This window comes from Myxocyprinus asiaticus, chromosome 1 (genome assembly GCF_019703515.2).
Source record: "Myxocyprinus asiaticus isolate MX2 ecotype Aquarium Trade chromosome 1, UBuf_Myxa_2, whole genome shotgun sequence".
Classification (NCBI taxonomy): domain Eukaryota; kingdom Metazoa; phylum Chordata; class Actinopteri; order Cypriniformes; family Catostomidae; genus Myxocyprinus; species Myxocyprinus asiaticus.
Window position 1 is genome coordinate 3,099,456 of NC_059344.1, and position 21,381 is coordinate 3,120,836.

At 37.2% G+C, this 21,381-nt stretch overlaps 1 long non-coding RNA gene across 1 annotated transcript; it reads left to right on the plus strand.

The window, feature by feature from the left end:
* The first annotated feature begins 7,023 nt into the window (after window positions 1-7,023).
* LOC127442602 (uncharacterized) lies at window positions 7,024-11,810 on the plus strand. Its single transcript, XR_007897500.1, has 4 exons — window positions 7,024-7,082; window positions 9,994-10,141; window positions 10,886-11,043; window positions 11,151-11,810. It is a non-coding gene; the product is annotated as an uncharacterized LOC127442602 (long non-coding RNA).
* The last annotated feature ends 9,571 nt before the right edge of the window (window positions 11,811-21,381 follow it).

The following is a 21,381-nucleotide window of genomic DNA, read 5'->3' on the forward strand; positions in this document are numbered from 1 at the left end:
ATCATTGTTGAGGTGAAATGTCCACAGGGTGGTGCCAAAAGCAAGTTGTATTATTAGTTGTAAATGATGTAACAGTCAAAAATGTATGCATATTTTATTAATTATAAACCTTAACCATAAACCTAACCATCAGTGAAGCAAAAAAATGCATTTTCAGAATTAAAATGCAACCTCAGAAAAACATTTACCATTGTTTATGTAAACACAATTACTTCCTGGTTTCCATGGGACCAGAACCTGTGTCTCTGAGAATGCGCTAAAGGGTGAAAGTGTGTTCAAGCTTGAATTGATGTGAAAAAAAATGTCTGATGGGAGATGACACTTGTCAGTAACTCAGATGAATTAGGTTGATTAGGTACATGAACATTCAGAAGCTACATATCAATTTCCTGTGTGATCATGTTATTTGTGCGAGCTGTCTTCAGTGGTTTACTGCCCTATTCGTTAAAGTAATTATGCAGATCAGGCAGCAGTGCAAACACTTCCACAAAATCTGTGCTGAACACAATTTGCACACGTAAAAAAGCAGACCACCGTTATCTGACACACTTTCAGGGTTGGGAGGGTTACTTTTAAAATGTAATCAGTTACAAATACAGATTACTTTATTCAGTAATTTAATCCAGTTACCTCAATAATGAATAATGCAATCAGATTACTTTGTTACTTTGATTACCTCAAGATCGAAAAGCAATATTTTCTGAAAGACTTTCAATCATGCCTTCTGAATGCAAACAAACTGTATTTAAATAATGTTATGAGTGATGTAAATATTATTATATACAGTATAAGAAAAAAAAAATATGAACAACAGGGACACTGCCTCCTTAATAGGAAAACAGTATATGTTCAAATGAAGAACAACTCTGCATTTTTAACCAAATCAGGTGATCTGTTACAGAAAACAGTTTATTTTCTCATCAAGCAAAAACAGTTTGAACAGTTGTGCTGAATTATGTCTTGGTTAATATTAAATATGTCAGGATATACCTCAGATTCAAAAACACTACCATGTTAAATTCTGTCATGTATTGCAGTTAACATGTAGACTATTTGGCACTGATGATTCATTAACTTCTGACTGCAATAGGTATATCACAGGCAATCTTCTTCATCATAATTCTTCTTATTATTAATGCAGTGCCTCCAGTGTCTGTCCTCTGCTTACTCATGATCCACAGTCAAACATCACCAGCTAATGTTTGCATTATAATAATTGCACTTTTCCCCTAAAAACTTAATAACGTTTTCATTAATTTGTTATTCATGTGAACAATTTGGATTTATTTTTATTATCAACAAAAAAAGAAAAGAAATGCTGTCCCACTTACAGTTGTCATTACAACATGAACATTACAGAGAACAATTTTAGAGTTTCAGCTGAAGTTAGGATGGAATTGAGAAGTCACACTAAAGTTTCGACAGTAGGCGGAATACGGGCCGTTCGCCGGGGGGAGTGGTCGTTTCTCTGCTTCTATTCCTGCTTCCACAAAAACAAATGAAAGACGGTCTGATGACAAAATTAGGGAACACTTATGACTAATTTTAGCTATCCTTGCTAACATGATTTTTGTATGGGTCTTACCGTTAAATGCTTCTTTAAATTATATGTCGAGTCCTTGTAAAATCGCTGCATCTTCACAGCTGGAAGGTAAATTGCACTGAACTGTAATGTTGTTTCCCTTTTCTCCATTGAAGTGACAAGAATGTTGGAATTTCCACAAAGATTATAATATTTCTCCAGTGGCCATTGCGATGAAACTTTTAATGGTTTGACCTCGTTTGGAGATCACAGTGTTGACGTGAAACATATTTTATTTGCGCATGCATAAGTGACGCCAGATTCACGTGAGTCACGAGAGAGAACCAGAAGAGATCTCAAGCACGCATCTGATCATATCTGTATTCTGTTCTAAAGCAAGCAGCGGTCTTTTTTTTTTTTATTTTTTTATTTGAAATGCCCAATTCCCAATGTGCTTTTAAGTCCTCATTGTCGCATAGTAATTCGCCTCAGTCCGGGTGGCGGAGTACGAATCCCAGTTGCCTCTGCGTCTGAGACCGTCAACCCATGCATCTTATCACGTGGCTTGTTGAGCGCATTGCCACGGAGACATAGCACGTGTGGAGGCTTCATGCCATCCACCATGGCAACTATGCTCAACTCACCACTCGCCCCACTGAGAACAAACCACATCATAGTGACCACGAGGAGGTTACCCCATGTGACTCTACCCTCCCTAGCAACTGGGACAATTTGGTTGCTTAGGGGACCTGGCTGGAGTCACTCAGCACGCCCTGGGAAGTAGCGAACTCCAGGGGTGGTAGCCAGCTTCTTTTACCACTGAGCTACCCAGGCCCCCGCAAGCAGCAGTCTTTATCATTTTATGGCAAGAGGATCTTTTGTTTATTTTTTTTATATATATATTAAAAATTGTAATCCTGCTAGTAATACCAATTTTTACCAAATGTAACTATAATCTGAATACGTTGAGTTTTTATGTAACTGTAACAGATTAAAGTTACCCATTTTTGTATCCTGATTACGTAACGCTGTTACAAGTATTTTGTTACTCCCCAAGTCTGCAAACTTTGGCAGGACTGAACAGCATCACAGTGATCAAAACTGACCCTGAATTGGTGTTCTTCTTATTGGACAGGTAAGCTTACATAACTGCAAAGCATGTGAAATATAGTGCCATAAGGATTGATCTGTGTAATTTTAGCTAACTTGATCTTGCCTGCACAGTAACTGACATAAACAATGTTAATCTGTAATTATTCAGCAAGGTAAACTACAATAACACATGAAATGAATGCTAGACAATGTTCAAGATAATGCAAAAAGACCCATTCATTAGTGTAATGTAACTTGGTTATACAGAAAATATATACTGTACATTCTATTATTATAAAACAATAGAGCATCGATATATCAAAATGACAGTTGTGATGGAATCACATCAGTACTGAATTGTGTCAACATATTTATAATGTACAGTTTATTTTATAAACAGCTACTGTCATCATCCACCAGATTTAGCTAACAGCTATTGATAAAGTTGGCTAACTAGCTAATGCCGACATAGGATATCGTATAAATGCAGTCAATGTATCAAGCAAAGAAAAGTGATTACTTCAAACTACAGTCTCGCATAGTCAGACCTATATCCACACTTTTTAGTCCTGTTCCAGCACTGGAGATTCAAATATAATATACAGTCTCAAAGTTTGTAGTTAAACAATCATAACTGTGTAATTTTAATTAAATGCTACCTCATCTGTCAGCATGATGTCGGTGAATCACGTTCAGTCTCTTTGTATGTTACGTCATTGTTTTGGCCGATGCTCGCGTCCTTATGGAGTGTGTGCACGAGCTTGAGCATGAGCAACAGGTAGCTGGCTACAGTTTGGTTAATGGCCACAGGTGCCATTAATAACAAGGGTTTATTAATCTTACACACTGCACCTTTAATATACTGAAATTTGGCTTGACTACACTGTGCATCTGGATATATGCAGGTTATAATGCTGTTCTCCATCATTTCGTCATTATTTGAATACTTTTTTTATATTTTAAAATATAAATTTATATAGTTAATATATTATATCTAATATTATAATTATTTGTTATTATAATTATTTAATATTATAATTATTTAATATTATATATATATATATATATAATTATTATATAACAAAATCAACAATGATGGAGAATGCTGGGATTGGACCTACACTTTTGCTTGTTTAAGGCTGTTTTATACAAACTTTTGCTGCATCGGAATACGTAGGCAGCTGCCTTATCAGTTAATGGGTTACACAACAGTGTTTTTGGATGAACGGAACTATCTGAACAGTTTAAAAAGCACCTTATTTCATCCTACCTTCATCCATCCTTATCCAACCTCTGAAGGAAGCATTTTCCAGTTTTCGGACACAGCTTGTGTCATCAGGTTACAGGTTAAACTGGGCTCGCGAGGCACGCAGTGCTTCGTACAGCAGCCGGTGTGAGAGATGAGACACGGCGGCGAAAGGCACTCTTTAACCATGCTGAACTCAGTGGACAACATGTTGAAAATGCAATATAAACCATTTTATCAACAAAATCTTTTACAATAAAGGCTTTTATGACTCAACATAAATTACTGTACTGAAAAACACTGACTCAAAAAAATAATCTTGATGAACGTTAACTACGCAGTATCAGGCACACAATACTTCCCTCATGTAAAGTAGATCTAATGACAGTTTAGTGTATAATAAAGTTCAATTACCTACTCTCAATTAGTGCCCGACCGATTTATCGATATTAGGCTTTCACAGATATATCGGTATCGGCGTATATGTTTTCCGATATGCGCAGATATGAAAACGTTTTTTTCAGAACATATAATGCAGAAATAAAATGCTTTGGGTGATTTAGAATTGGTGTCATAATGTAGTTTGTCCAGCAAAACGTGCTCCGACTACATTGTTTACAGAGCTGAGCTGACGTGATTCTGCTGACGGTGCGGAGTTAAGTGGTGTAGAGTTAAGCAGTGTCTTCACGAGCATCTTTTTTGCAGCTCAGCAGACAACATTACGGTGGTGGATTGTGTCTTTTGAGTGTTGATTTCATGCTACATAGTTACCTAGTTGGTGAGATGCAATGCTGGAAAATAAACAACATCCATTTTTTACTCTCCGTGACAATGAGCTTATAGCTAAATAGCTAACAACGTAGATACTTTCATACCTTGTCAGCTGAGTGGAAGTTAATGTGTAAACATGTATTCACCAAACTGTTTTGTTCAGGATTCGCAGTTTGGTACCCCCTTCAACCGAACAAATCCTGTAATTGCATTTACAAAATGTAATATTTAAAAGTTTCCCCTGAACTTGTATAGCAGAATACGGTGTTTCACTGCTGCCGCTGTTTATCTCTTGACTTGGCAGGTATAAATGCTTCTTGTTTTACAACCTGCCCCTAATTGACTGGCAGTATTAAAATAGTCAGCATTTGACTGATACTAAAGAGTACTGATGTTTATTTAGCTATTATTTAATTTGTATTTCTTCTTTATTTAAATGGTCAGCCACTGACTGATACTAAACATACAGTACTGATGTTTATTTAGCTATTTATTGTATTTTTATTTATTCTTTAATTTCTCAGTGTTCATTTATAGAATTTTTGACAATGTATAATAATAATGTCAAATATTCTTTGATAAAAATATTTAAGAAAGCAGCCTTCTGAGTACCTTTGCATAGTCATATCAGTGCAAAATCCACATAGAAAAGGTCTGTTTTCATTCCAGCTCAAAAATTAACTATATCGGCCACCATATCGGTAATCAGTGAATTTCCCCCCTCTAAAATCGGTCTCGGTCTCAAAAATCCCTTGTCGGTCAGGCTGTACTCTCAATAAACATATGACTATTTATATCCGTCATCCCAGGAAAAATTTGATGTAGTAATCCAGAAATCACTTTATTTTCTGTATAGTCACACAGTACAGATGTGATGAAAACTCAAAGCGTGTCTCCCGATGAAGTCACACACACACACACACACACACACACACACACACACAAACAAGTGATTCTCTTTGGATACTTTGTTTGTTATATGTTATTTATTTTAAGGCAGTTGTCAAATTAGCGCAATCCTCTGAGTAGCAGGCTACCTGCTAGTACCTACCTCAGTGTAGGAGCTAAAAATGTCCTCTAAAATGGCTTTGAGGAACTATAGTTATAGTTAACTATAGCTTTAGTACTGCAAGTGGAGGCCCTTATGCAGCTAAGTGCATTCACTCCTAAGATCTGACCAAAATGGACATGCTGGACATTACTTTGAATAATAATTATTTATTCAGCTTTATAGAAAATCAGCTGTATTGTATATAACATCTCAAAAACATGAATAACCAACACTCCTGGACTCATAATAAAATATTTGATGAAAAAAATCTCACAACTTAGTCCCACTGTCCACATTTGTGGACATCAATTTTTAGGAAAACTATTTGCTCTAGATTTCTTTTGCTTGTTTATTAGGTGTTACTAGTTACAAATCAAAAAGGGAAATAGAAAATGCATACAGCATTCACGCTCGGGTCTCAGGAGGATAAATGATTTTGAACATTTGATTTATAATCATAGATTTATTACAAAAACATTTTTGCATTTCAGCTTTGACCTGGAAATGAGCAAATACTATACAAACTTGATCTCTGCATCATGAATACACACTGACCCTTTGTGCATTGGACCCTGGATGCATATTAAAGTTTTTTTTTTAGCAAATGTAAACAGTAAAACAGCAATTAAACACATTTCACTTTATGAAATAACAAAAATGTAAAATGAAAACATCAAATCACTGTATGAATGTATAACATTAAAAACAGATGTGACAGCTTGCCCCATCTTGACACTGATAAAAACACTTTTGTCTTGAGAACACGTGCAGTTCAACCTTTCAGTTAAAATCTCCCTTCATTATATAGTTGACTCTTGCCTGAATGTATGCTAGTGTGCTTTTACTGTGTTCACTTGTTTATCCTACAGCAAATAATGATGTTAGGGAATATTGTTTTGAACTATGTGTTTGAATCCAACATACAAAACCACTACTGGAAAAATGACACATTTGGGTAATTGGACTTTGGACTCAAATAAAGATATAGTCCTTATGATACCTAGCTTCACATGACAACTATTTCCCTTTAAAACAGATTCAGTATTGTGGAGAAGATAATGAGATGGAATGTGTTTCTAGTCAAACCGGATCTGTGTAAATATGTTTGAATTGTTTCACCCCCTCACGTGTCAGCACACATTAAGATAAGGTGAATGAAACATTGAAAGCACAAGGATTTATACGATCACCCAGCCAATAAAGTAAGTTATGTTATGCAAGAGTGTTTTAAGTTATGTAAGAGTGTTTTGTGATGTTGAGGAATAATGAAGGAGAACATTCTCTTGAGATCTGTTCCTGAAATTATGTTTATTGGATTTATTTGTACGTAGTGTGACTTACGGTGAATTTCTTCATTTAAAAATCCTGCTGAACCTTTAGGTGAACAGATATGGATGTGGGTGAGTGTGAAAATGAACTTCTTACAGTAATGTTTAAATCTGTCCAGCTCATATTGATGAATGTTCCTCAGAAATAAAGAATATTTACAGTTAAATTACTGCCATTATTTTAGCATTTACTATACTCTGTAATTTCATACTTCAGTCTGAAACATGACATGGAAAAACTAACATGTCTGGTGATGTCAATGGTGCAGAAATGACACATTTTACCTTTTAAAGTAGCACTCTGATCTGAATCATATCTCTTAAATGCACATAGAAAATCATGTTTCATTCTGTTTACATGTATTTGAGGGATACTGGGACACTAAAAAACTGGCATGTCTTTTGAGTGACTATGTAGAACAAGCGGTGAAGCTGTCTTGTCTTTATAACATAAACTCAGCAAAAAAAGAAACGTCCCTTTTTCAGGACACTGTATTTTAAAGAATTTTCCAAATAACTTTACAGATCTTTATTGTAAAGGGTTTAAACAATGTTTTCCATGCTTGTTCAGTGAACCATAAACAATTAATGAACATGCTCCTGTGGAACGGTCGTTAAGACACTAACAGCTTACAGACGGTAGGCAATTAAGGTCACAGTTATAAAACTAAGGACACTAAAGAGACCTTCCTCTGACTCTGAAAAACACTAAAAGGAAGATGCCCAGGGTCCCTGCTCATCTGCGTGAACGTGACTTAGGCATGCTGCATGGAGGCTTGAGGACTGCAGGTGTCACCAAGGCAATAAATTGCAATGTCCGTACTGTGAGGTGCCTAAGACAGCGCTACAGGGAGACAGGAAGGACAGCTGATCGTCCTCGCAGTGGCAGACCACGTGTAACAACACTTGCACAGCATCAGTACATCCAAATATCACACCTGTGGGACAGGTACAGAATGGCAACAACAACTGTCAAAACTGAGTTACACCAGGAATGCACAATCCCTCCATCAGTGCTCAGACTCTCCGCAATAGGCTGAGAGAGGCTGGACTAAGGGCTTGTAGGCCTGTTGTAAGGCAGGTCCTTACCAGACATCACCGGCAACAACGTCGCCTATGGGCACAAACCCACCTTCGCTGGACCAGACAGAACTGGCAAAAAGTGCTCTTCACTGACGAGCCGCAGATTTGTCTCACCAGGGGTGATGTCGGACTCACGTTTATCGTCGAAGGAATGAGCATTACACCGAGGCCTGTACAGTCCCGGTTCTACGGGGGTGCTTGAGGGTGCTTAAACGAAACTTAGAGCACCCTCAATTGCAGACCAGGGCAAACTACTGCCCGCGGGTCAATTTATCATGAACTTTTTTTATTAGATTTAATTTATCTGGCTTTTGGACCTATCGTGCATCCACAAGCTTATATGCTCAGGGTTGCCAGATAATATATGCAACACCCCAATCAGAGATTTATACTTACACAAATTGGAAATATTTCGCCTTATGTCATACATAATTTATGCAATCTGGTAACCATACATGCAAGTGCATGTGCTTTCTCTCCACAAAAAACAAACAACAACTAAGTGCTCAATAGTGCACGGAGGGGACACATGAGTAAAACCATGTGAGAGAGGAATATATTTATTCTTTGTGTTATTTGTAAAATGCTGAAGACCCTCACACCTGTATGTGAATGTTACTCTGGCAGTAATCATTTATCAGTGTCATGCAGCCTGTTTTATTCAGTGGTGTGCTGAAAGTGATGCCAAACATTGACAAGACCCACATCATGACCCATGAGCATGTAAACAGGTTGATAATGTTCTGAGAATAAAACACGTAAACGGGTCCACTTTGCAGTCAACATTAAAATAAGCTTTCAGAATCTCTTTCCCGAATATTTTATTTTACTTCTAAACCAGGCTCCTGATATAGAGTGTTAAATTGAATACTAAATTACCATTGCATTGAAGTATGGTAAAATAATCAATTAATAATTTTATTCAACCTTTTATTCAGTTTTACTAACACATGATAGAAAGTATAGCAGCAAAACTTCAAGCAATCGCAGAATGGTCCCATTAATATATACTTCAGAAAATGGTGCATCATTCATTGAGTGCATGTCTGGGCTTAAAAGATAAAACTATGCAGAACTTTTTATCTTTTCTGTTCCATGTTCCACTTAAGTTGCCTCTGGTCTGAGACCATCAACCTGTGCATCTTATCACATGGCTAGTTGAGCATGTTGCCACAGAGACATAGTGCATGTGGAGGCTTCATGCCATCCACCATAGCATCCATGCTCAACTCACCATGTGTCCTGGTTGGAGTCACTCAGCACATGCTGGGATTTGAACTAGCAAACTAGCGAACTCCAGGGGTGCTAACCAGCATCTTTTACCACTGAGCTACCCAGGCCCCCTCTTATTTACATTTTTAAATAAATGTAGTTTTTACTCCTTGCTTGAGAGTGCAGCAGTAAGCACATACAGAACTCAGTCTGTGAGTAACGGCTGAGCCGGTGACTTAAACGCCTCTGATTGGTCGTTGCATTTATGCGCTCAGTTGACATTTCTGTGATTTAAAAAAAAAAAATAAACAGTATTATTTTGTTAGAATAATAATGCACATGAAACACATTTCTCAATTAACCATGCTTTTGGGAAGTCAGACTAAATTCAATGAATCAGTTCTTTCAAAATGTGATTTTCAATTATTGCGAATATTTTACATCAGCATTTTTCTTGCTTTGTTTCTTCACTGTTATTTTAAGTGCATAACTTTGCATAGTTGTTTGAATAGTTTAATAGTATACATAATTATTAATAGTGTACATGCAATGACATGCAGACTAATGCCATGCAGACTTCAATTTTGGTGCGCTAGCCAATTCAAGTCACTTCACTTTAGTTGTATTATTTTATATATATTCGGATTACGATGGCATCTCGTAAAACTGGACTGTTTTCTCTATATAGCAGTCTGGAAAATGTGAGATCCTGCAGTGGTCAAATTTGCATTTGAAAATTTTGAAGAAGATTCTGAAAATAAGAAATGGAGAGAAACCTGCAAAATATGTCGCACATTAATAAGTGAAGCACGTGGTACAACATCATCATTCAATAGGTAAGTTAGTCACATTGTATTTTACATGTTTATATATATATATATATATATATATTATTTCCCATTTGCTAGACTGCTAACTTTCTTAAAATGAGAATTTTAACATATAACAATATTAAGTACATAACCATGTCTACCAATCTGCAAACTCTTTAAAATGAAAATTATGTAAAATGATATTTGATTTCATACTAGTGATGACTATCATCACAAGGCAATTTAGGCCAGCCATGTTTTCAATGAAAATGACAATTCTTATTATCATATTACAATATTTTGATTTGTTAATGAACAGGGGTATTTTCCAGAGGTGGGGTCTTGATCTTGTGGTCTTGGTCTCAAGACATCTCGAGACCATATAAACATGGTCTGGGTCTGGGTCTTGGAGGGTCTAGTCTTGGTCTTGTCTTGGTCTCAAGGGGTCTAGTCTTGGTCTGGGTCTTGGAGGGTCTGGTCTTGACTACACCTCTGTGCAAGACTAATACTGTAAATTGGCAAGCAGATTTTCTTGAATACTAGCAAACACACAAAAATCCTTGCATTTTGTGAATGCAAAAAATGCTGCATCAAAACTTGAATTTTGCTGTCATTTTCAGCGACAGATCATGGGGAAAAACCCCCGAAGCAATAAATATTTTGTACATTAAAAAAAACTAACTTTTCTTTACGTTGATTAAGTAGCATTTAAACATGATTTAATCAATTAAAAAATGTGTAATTATGATACATCTCCACTTTATACAGAGCACCCCCACTATTTTCAGAAGCACCCTCAGTGATTTTGATCTGGAACCAGGCCTGGGCCTGTACTCTGGAGCAGGATCGATTTGGAGGCAGAGGGTCTGTCATGGTCTGGGGCAGTGTGTCACAGCATCATCGGACTGAGCTTGTTGTCACTGCAGGTAATCTTAACTCTGTGCGTTACAGGGAAGACATCCCCCCTCCCTCATATGGTACCCTTCCTTCCTGCATCAAGACATGCATGACAATGCCACCTGCCATACTGCAGGTTCTGTGCGTGATTTCCTGCAAGACAGGAATGTCAGTGTTCTTCCATGGCCAGCGAAGAGCCTGAATCTCAATCCCATTGAGCACGTTTGGGACCTGTTGGATTGGAGGGTGCGTGCTAGGGCCATTGCCCCAGAAAAGTCCAGGAACTTGCAAGTGCCTTGGTGGAAGAATGGGGTAACATCTCACAGCAAGAACTGGCAAATCTGGTGCAGTCCATGAGGAGGAGTTGCACTGCAGTACTTAATGCAGCTGATGGCCACACCAGATACTGACTGTTACTTTTGATTATTGTTTTTTTTTTTTTTTTTGTAGAATCATGATTTCTGCATGCAAATGTTCATACACAGGTTTCAAGCACAAACTATGCATGGTTAGTGAATTAGACCCACTGTTCTGAGATCATTTTTCAATATACTGTAATTACTGTTTAAAAATCAAATCACAACATTTTAAACTTAATTATCTGAGTTTATGCTTTTAACATTTTAATTGATCTATAAATAAATAACAAAACCTTGATTTCAGGAGAGTCATTGCTGAAAGATGCAGTGAAAGTTCTTCATGTTGAAGACAGTGAAGTTTATTTTGAGGAATGCACATTGACTCGATTTCATGCCAAGCTTCTGGACCACAGCTTTTCACCTAAAGGACTTCTTGTCAGGAGGGGCTTCACTGTGTATTATCATTGTGAAACACTGATCTATCGCACTTTGAAATCTCACCTAACCCTTCATGTTTACCTGATTCCAAGTGATAAACAAATGAAAGTGGTAAGTGATATTTAAATAAACCATGTTAAATATTATCAACCTAATCTCCTCATGTGTCTGATGAAGTAGTTTTGTGGGTGAGGCCAAGAAGAAAAGTGTGCAGAACAGACATAATGAAGTGTGGATGTTATGTTTAAAAGTGTGCCTCAAGTGTCACTAGTAGCGGACACAAATATGTGTAGTAATAATCACACTCGGCACCAAATAAAATGAACTCGCACAAGACACCAAACTATGTGGTGATGTTGGAATTAAGGTGTATGTGTGTGTGAGTATGAATGTCAGATGGCCCCTCCCTCCATCTGCGGGGCACCAGCCAAGGAACTGCACCTTAACAATATAAGAATGATCCGAATGGACTATTCAGTCAATAAAAATATGTAAATTGAAGGGAGTTGGTCATCTGAATAATCTGAAGGATTTGTGAGAACCGGCCTATCCTCTACAGCCATTAGTTTATTATCAACACAAGGAAGACACAGTTGTAATAAAATTAATTTTATTAACAAAAAGATACAAGAAAACCAACAACTACTAAATGGTACTACTATGCAAAAAAATACTATGAATGGATAAGAAAAAAAATTATAGGATGGAAAGATGCAAGTGGTTGAATTGGATAAAGCTATGGCAGAGTTCAGTTTGTTTTTGAAGGATAAACTGCTGTTTTTCTGTAAAATAAAAAAGTGAAGACCTAATCTCTAGTTAAACAAATAATTCAAGATTATTGATACCGATCGCAATTATTATGGTATAGTGCATTTCTCCTACCTGCTTGTGTCCAAATACACCGCCTTCAGAAAGCAGCTCACATTCATCAACTCTTGCAATGCATCTGCATGCTTGCGGAAGACAAACGCTAATATTCATCACATCATTGCAAATTCAATGCAGACAAACACATGTGTTGCTCTGTGCATGGCAAGTTTGAGGTAAATAAAAAGAGACAAACTTTAATACTTCACTTAACACAGTGACGTTTTCTCGAGTTTTTACCTAGATATACAGTGGTAAACAGCTGCCGCTTGTACTCATGTTGATGGGGGGAGGAAATTAACTCGGGTTCAGTCCAAGCAATTGAACCAAGTGTGAAAGCACCCATAGTGTCTCTCAGGATGGGCCGGAGACTCAGAATAAAGATATGGCTGTTCAAATGTAAATTTATAGCATACTCATGAGGAGGAGCTTGCAAATTGGCAGCTTTCTGTTCCAGTGTTCTGACTGGCGGTTGGAATCAGAGGTGGCCCATCCTTTCTTCTCTCATTTGCATAGTCTAAACTTCACAGTTTGAAAAGTGTCTTTAAGGTTTTACCTATACATTGTTTACTTTCCAAATCACCTCCAAAATACTCTTGGTATTGTGCAGAATGCGTAGAGTCCAAATTTGGCGCCAAAAGGTTGAACTATCACCAATGCGTTCATTTACACAGTAAAAGCTACATTTGTGTTAACTTTTGTTTCAAAAATAGTTGTAGTTATACCATTTTCTGAATGGATATGGAGTAGATTTGATGCGGTTTTGTGTGCATTTTAGGGGTAAAACTCTGTATGTGAAGACTTATTGGAGCATCTCTTTAAGTTGCTCCAGCCAAATGGCCAGGCCATTCAACAGAACCAGTTTGATGGTCCTGAGTCATCCTGTGGCTGTTCACACCTAGGTCTTAGGATTGAGAGTCTGGAAGTGAACAAAAGGGTATCCAGTGATGAGGTAAACTGCTCTGCAGGGTCCTTTGTCTATCAAAAAGATGCCTGGAAATTGACTTTTTAGTCTTATCTGATGGCAAAAGGCATTTGTTTATGTAAGGCTTGATCACATCGGGAACCTGATCACATTAATGTGAAGATTCATCCCCTGTAGTCGATGAAAGAGCTCTGGAATGCCTTTGTCTTTATACCATCTACTACATACTGCATGTATGCTTTATAGTAAATATATATAAATAAATCACACACACACACACACACACACACACACACACACACACACACACACACACACACACGCATACACATGCACAGATGAGCCAAAACATTATGACCACTCACAGGCGAAGCGAATAACGTTGATGATCTAACAAGGCCACATATCAAGGTCTGGGTAGATTAGATGGTAAGCGAACAATCAGTTTTCGTAGAGATCCATGTGGAGGATTTTTTGATGAGAACTATTTGTAATTGCATTTTTTTCAAACTGTAATTTGAAAATTGTAACACATTATTAATGTCCTGACTATACATTGTGATCAGTTGAATACCACGTTGGTGAAAAGTACCAATTTATTTTCATAAATGCAAGATCTGTACATTATTCCAAACTTTTGGCTAACAGTGTATATATTGTTTTTTTTTTTTTTGTATTTTATTTCTCACATTTCTTCTCTGTAGGCTGTTACATGGAAAGAGGAAAAGATGGGAAGTGAATTTATCTTAAAACCAGAACCTCAGCGTAAGCTTCAGATGAATGGCTGGTTCACGCTGAAGGCACTGGATCAGACAAAGACATCAGATTGTAATTCTGAAATACCTTTTGATTTTGGTTAGAAATTATTTTGAACTTCATAGCTCCTTAAACGGATGCAACAGAGCATGTTGGGTGGTGAAGGCTGAGCTTTAGGATCAGTGGTTTCCAGCTGAGTGGTTCAAGGTTCCTTTCCATGATTGCTTAGGGGTTGGAGTTGTCAGTAACAGATTGAGATAATTATAATTGCTTCATCACCATTTACCTTTAAGAAAGGCACTTTCTTAAAAAGAAAGGCATCAGGAGTTTCTCCAGGTGAATGCTTTCTACATCGTCACTAAATCACAAATGCAGACAGGGGCTGATTTTTATTTAAACAGTAACAATTTAATTAAAATATTTTTTTTTTAAATGACAAAAGCCTGTGCAGCCTGTACTGTCGTAGGGGTCTGATTTCTCTGATGATATAAAGCATGAACCTGAAGATCAGTGAAGTTTAATTGGTCAAACACATTAAATATTCCAGGTGCCTGGTTGTCCAGGGGTGCATTTCTCAAAAGCATTGTTAGCGAACTATGGTTGCAAGTTCCATTGTCACCAACATATTGCAATAATTTGGCATTTTCCAAAACCTTGTGTGGTTGGAACTACAGTTCTTTTAACTGTGTTTAGAAGCACAGTGATTTGCTGTGTAGACATCATTCGACTTCGCTGAGGCTTCTATATATTTCATTCCACTTACAGTACTGTGCAAAGGTTTTAGGCACTTGTGAAAACTGTTGCATAGTGAGGATGTCTTCAAAAATAATGCCATAAATAGTTTTAATTTATCAATAATTTTAATATAAAAGGTTTAAAATATTCAGTGTGACCACTTTTGCCTTCAAAACAGCACCAATTCTCCTAGGTACACCTGGACACAGTTTTTCTTGGTTGTTGGCAGATAGGATTTTCCAAGCTTCTTGGAGATACGATGTTCAGTGGGGGGCTCTGTGGGGACCATGCCATCTGTTGCAGGAATCCCTGTTCTTCTATTCTATTCTATTCTATTTGCAAAAGTAATGTTTGGGAGTCTAAAATGTATATTTCCTATTGACACACTAAAGCTGAAGATATAAATAACCATCTTAAGACAAATGTTTTTGCTAAACATCTTATGTGCCTAAAACATTTTGTCAACATTTTTACCATGCTAACATACATTTAAGAAAATGACTTATACCTGGGTTTTGCAGAAAGTGGCATTCTGAAACATCATGCAAATGCAGCCGTTTAAGAGATTCAAGGCTGTTAAGAGAAAGCGCTTTAAGAACATGGGGGGAACACCAAAGTATGATGAAGAGATGATGTATCTGTCGCATTACACAGTGCATGCAGCTTTCATGTCTTCAGCAACTTTCTCACATTAAACAACTTTCTCATTGATGTTTAAATGAACTTTTATAATTTAATATTTTCATTTAATATACATATAATATTCACATATTCAAGTTATTACTCCACCCACTGTTGGTGTTAAACAGTCATGACTAGCTTAATTTCTCCAACGATGAATCATACTATGGTGGTTAAGCAGCAAGTTACGTTGTTTATGGGAAACACACCCCTGGTTGGTTTTAGTATTGCTAAACCCATTTGTGATGTTGTAGTCAGGTGATGGGTTGACTGGGATCACAAGCGAAAGAATTAAGACACCATTCCTTCATCCAGGCTGAGATGTTGGATTTTGATGTCCATGCTGAAAAAAAAAAATAAAAAAATAAAAACATAATTCACTCTCAGTTAATGGATTTATGTACTTTGCCATTTTTACTGTATTTGTTCCGATTTTCTTATTATTTTTATTATTAGGGGTCCAAGCACCGAAGGTGCAGAAACCCTATTGTATTCGTACTGATTTTCTGTTTATTATTATTATTATTCTTTTTCTGCCTTAAGTGTCTGGACGTCAGAGACCGTAAGTCGCAGAGACACCAAACTTGGTGGGATGGTCAGAAATCCCCCCCACTACTCAGACACCCACACAAACCCGCTGGACACTAGGTGGCACTATAATAAGCACCTTTGTGTTTGGGGACATAACTCTGGAACCGTAAGGGCTAGGATCAAAATTATTTTTTAGTCATATAGTCATATCTACCAAACAAAAGTAGTGAAACTAGATACACATAGACAACACAACATTCTGAGAATGCACGCCAAGTCGCACCAAATTCCACCTATAGGGGATGGTCCAACTGAAAAATGCTCATAACTCCACAGCTGTATGATCAATGATGGCATCTTCTGTGGTCCAAAGGCTAACATATCACTCAAATATCATTTGGAAAAATCAACAAACATGGCCGCCAGCAGCCAATCAAATTTCAGCAGCTAATAACATCAAATCTGAATGGCTGGCCATTACGAAACTTAAGATATTCATACACAGTGTCAAAGTGAGGCTCTGTACCAAGTTTTGTGAGAATCGGCCACAAGGTGGCGCTATAACAAAAATATTTACGTTTTTGCTAATTACTCCGCATCCCAGCACATTAAAATAAAAATGCTTTTTACCTCTAAATCCTTGCGTCAAGTCCTACAAAATGTATATCTCAGTTTTATTTCAATTTATAAAATGTTTCTGCCATTCTAATTTACTGAAAACCCTACTTTTTCAAACTCCTCCTAGGGCGTTTATCAGATCTTCACCAATCTTGGCCCAGGTCAGCGCTAGACCATGCAGGCAAACAGTTATCAAAATAAATTTGATCCATTAAATCGTCTAGAAGATACAATCCGATATATTTGACTAGTGTGGCCCATTATGACTAATATTCCTGATTATATCTTTTGAGTCAGGTTAGTAATCAGCCAATAAGAATCTCTCTGGTCACTGGCTAGCCATGCCCTAGCAACCATTTAGAGCACTCTAGCAACCAGCCCTACTGACATCCATTAAAAATGGCTGAGAGGGATATCTTTGGAACAGAATGGACTACAGACATGACAGTTGGCTAGTTTCACTTGGGTGAGCAATCAGTCTTCATGTATCCACTTGAAAACTACTTAGCCACGCCCTAGCAACCATTTAGAGTACCCTAGCTACCAGCCCCATTGACTTCCATTCAAACAGGCTGAGAGTGATATCTTTGGATCAGAATGTCCTAGTGAAACGACAGTTGGATTGTTTTACTTGGGTAAGCAATCAGACTTCGGGTATCATCATAGAAACTACTTAGCCAGGCCCTAGCAACCAAATCCCATTGACTTCCATTCAAAATGGCTGAGAGTGATATCTTTGGATCAGAATGTCCTAGAGAAATGACAGTTGGCTTGTTTTACTTGGATGAGCAATCAGACTTCAGGTATCATCATGGAAACTACTTAGCTATGCCCTAGCAACCATTTAGAGCACCCTAGCAACCACACCCAACTGACATCCATTCAAACTGGCTGAGAGTGATATCTTTGGATTAGAATGTCCTAGAGAAATGACAATTGGCTTGTTTAACTTGGGTGAGCAACCAGACTTCATGTATGCACTTGAAAAACTACTTAGCCATGCCCTAGCAACCATTTAGAGGACCCTAGCAACCACACCCAATTGACTTCCATTCAAACAGTCTGAGAGTGATATCTTTGGATCAGAATGTCCTAGTGAAACGACAGTTGGATTGTTTTACTTGGGTGAGTAATCAGACTTCAGGTATCATCATAGAAACTACTTAGCCACACCCTAGCAACCATTTAGAGCACCCTACCAACCAAACCCCATTGACTTCCATTCAAAATGCTTAGATGGGCATCTCAGGATAAGAATGTCGTAGAGACTTCTGGTTTTATTCGTTGGACTCAGGGTAGCAAGAAGCCATTTGAGTATCAATTTGGTAACTGCCAAGCAACCAGATGGGGTTACCCTATCAATGAAGTAATAAATCACATATCTCTGCACCAGAACATCGTAGCAGCATCCAGTTTCATTCATTTGTCTCAGGGTAGCAAGGAGCCTTTTGAGTATCACCTTGGTAGCTGCCTAGCAACCAGATGTGGTTACCTTAGCAACCAAGAAACAAATCACATATCTCTTCACCAGAACATTGTTGACACTTCCGGTTTCTTTCATTTGTCTCAGGGTAGCAAGGAGTCTTTGGAGTATCACCTTGGTAACTGCCTAGCAACCAGATGGGGTTACCCAAGCAAACAAGTAACAAATCACATATCTCTGCACCAGAACAACATATAGACTTCTGGTTTCATTCATTTGACTCAGGATAGCAAGGAGCCTTTTGATTATCACTTTTGTTTCTGCCTAGCAACCAGATGGGGTTACCCTAGCAACCAAGTAACAAATAATATTTTTCCCAATTTTCAACAAATTTAGTTTAGGCAGGATCTATTCTGTCAATTTGTATTATTTGACATCCACTGGATCATTTCTGTCAATTCTGATTATTTTGTTTATTTCTTCACATGTGCTTAGACCCCAATGATTGCCGCTTGCGGCTATACTTATTAGGGGTCCAAGCACCAAAGGTGCAGGAACCCTGTTGTATTTGTTCTGATTTTCTTATTATTTTTCTTATTATTATTAGGGGTTCAAGCCTGAAGGGCTGAAACCCTATTGTAATTGTAAGGATTTTTATTTTTATTATTATTCTGCCCTAAAACTGATCATGCAGACCAGAGAGCTGAAACTTCGAGGGAAGGTAGTCCCCCAGAGTACTACAGTGTATCAAAGTTTCGGCCCGATTGGCCTCAAGGTGGCGCTATAGTCATTTGTCACACACTTAAGTGTCTTACATCATTGGATTCCTTGGCTCATGATGAACAAAGTTTTCTGATTTCCAATTTTATGGACGTATTTCCGATTTCATTTCCATCATGAATTTTTTTTTGCTAATTTGCATAATTCGAAAAACCTACTTTTTTGAACTCCTCCTAGGCCATATGTCCAATTCGCACAAAAATTGGGGTGTGTCTACTATGAACCCTCATGACAAAAGATTATCAATGGAATTTTGATTCGTCAAAGCGTTGCGAAGATATAAGCCAACAAATTGGTCAGGCGTCGTCCATTTTGTGCGTATTGACCAATATCTACCAAATGAAAAGGCCAAATGTTACAAAACTTGATACACATAGACAAAGTTGCAAAACATTTCGCCTATAGGGGGTGCTACAAAAAACAAAACAAAAAACACTCATAACTCCGCAACCGTATGATCAATGAAGTTGAAAAATGGTATGCATCTTGTAGGGGCCAAAGGCTAACATATTCTATAATATCAGTCGGACAAATAAAAAAAACATGGCAGCCAGCAGCCAATCAAATTTCAGCAGCTAATAACATCAAATCTGAATTGCTGACCATTACAAAACTTGAGATATTTATAGACAGTGTCAGATTGAGGCTGTGTATCAAGCTTTATGAAAATTGGCCACAAGGTGGCGCTACAACAAGGACATTTACTTTTTCGCCAGTAACTCCGCAACCGAATTGAATAATCTCAAAATTATTTTTTCCTCCAATTCCTTGCACCAAGACCTACAAAATGTATATCTTCATTTAATTGCATTTTATAAATTTGTTTCCACTATTCTAATTTTCTAAAAAAAGCAACTTTTTCGAACTCCTCCTAGGCATTATATCCAATTCACACAAAATTTGGGGTGTTTCTACTATGAACCCTCATGACAAAAAGTTGTCAAAGGAATTTTGATTCGTTGAAGCGTTGCGAAGATATAAGCCAACAAATTGGTCAGGCATCGTCCATTTTGTGCGTATTGACAAATATCTACCAAATAAAAAGGCCAAATATTATGAAACTTGATGCACATATACAACAGCACATTTTGAGTCTGCATGCAAAATCACGAAAAAATTCGCCTATAAGGGGCGCAACAACTAAAAAATGCTCATAACTCCACAACTGTATTATCAATGAAGTTGAAAATTGGTATGCTTCTTGTAGGGGCCACATGCTAACATATTCTACAATATGACTCAGACAAATAAAAAACATGGCCACTAGCAGCCAATCAAATTTCAGCAAAATGGCTGTATAAATGGTGTGTAAATTGTTATATATTATCCAATGTTACCTGCTATTGTGAACTACATATAGGACTCCCTAGGTCAATAATTATCAAAGAAAATTTGAACTTTAGTTATTTATTTAGTTATTTAGGGGTTGCATTTATCATATGGGTTTGACCAAGTGTATCCAAAAGCCCATAATTCCTAAAATAAATATTCAAATTTCTAAAACCTTTTTAGAAATTGGATGCTTTGTGGCTTTATAACAGTTAAAAAGTAAAAAAAAAAACAAAACAAAAAAAACAAAAAAAAAAACAAATGACCACCATAACAAATTAATTGGAAATATGAAAAATCTTAAAATACAGAGCATTTTGGGGGAATACAAACTGCAGATAAAAAGAACACACCAATGAAGTGGTTCAACTTTAAAACATCAAGACTGCAAAATACACACACTCACACAGAAACACTTATGCACACACATATGATCAGTAATGATCAATCAATAATTCAGTAACAATACAGGAAGTAAAGCACACATCAATGAAGGGGTTAAACTCAAAAAAAACATCAGGAGTGTATATTTGTCATGATTCACTGTTGTTTGCCTTGTGTTTCTCCCCTGTCATCTGTTCCTCCCAGACTACACTTCCCATAATTCCCTGCCCTCCTCACTGCCAGCTGTCCTTGATTGTCCTCACCTGTGTTTCATTAACTTATTAGTCTTTGTGTATATAATGCCCTGATTTCTATTCAGTCCTTGTCAGTTGTTATATGTTTTGACCTCTTGTTCATTGACCCATTCCTACCATAGATGTTTTCTTTGTTCCTATGTTTTTCCCATCGTGGATGTTTCTTTTGTTCCTGTAATTACCTTGTTAATCTGTACTTTGTTTACTTTATTAAATACTATTCCACTGCACCTAGATCCAGCTCTCGTGACTTCCTTTCTAATGTTACAGAACAACTGACCACAAAA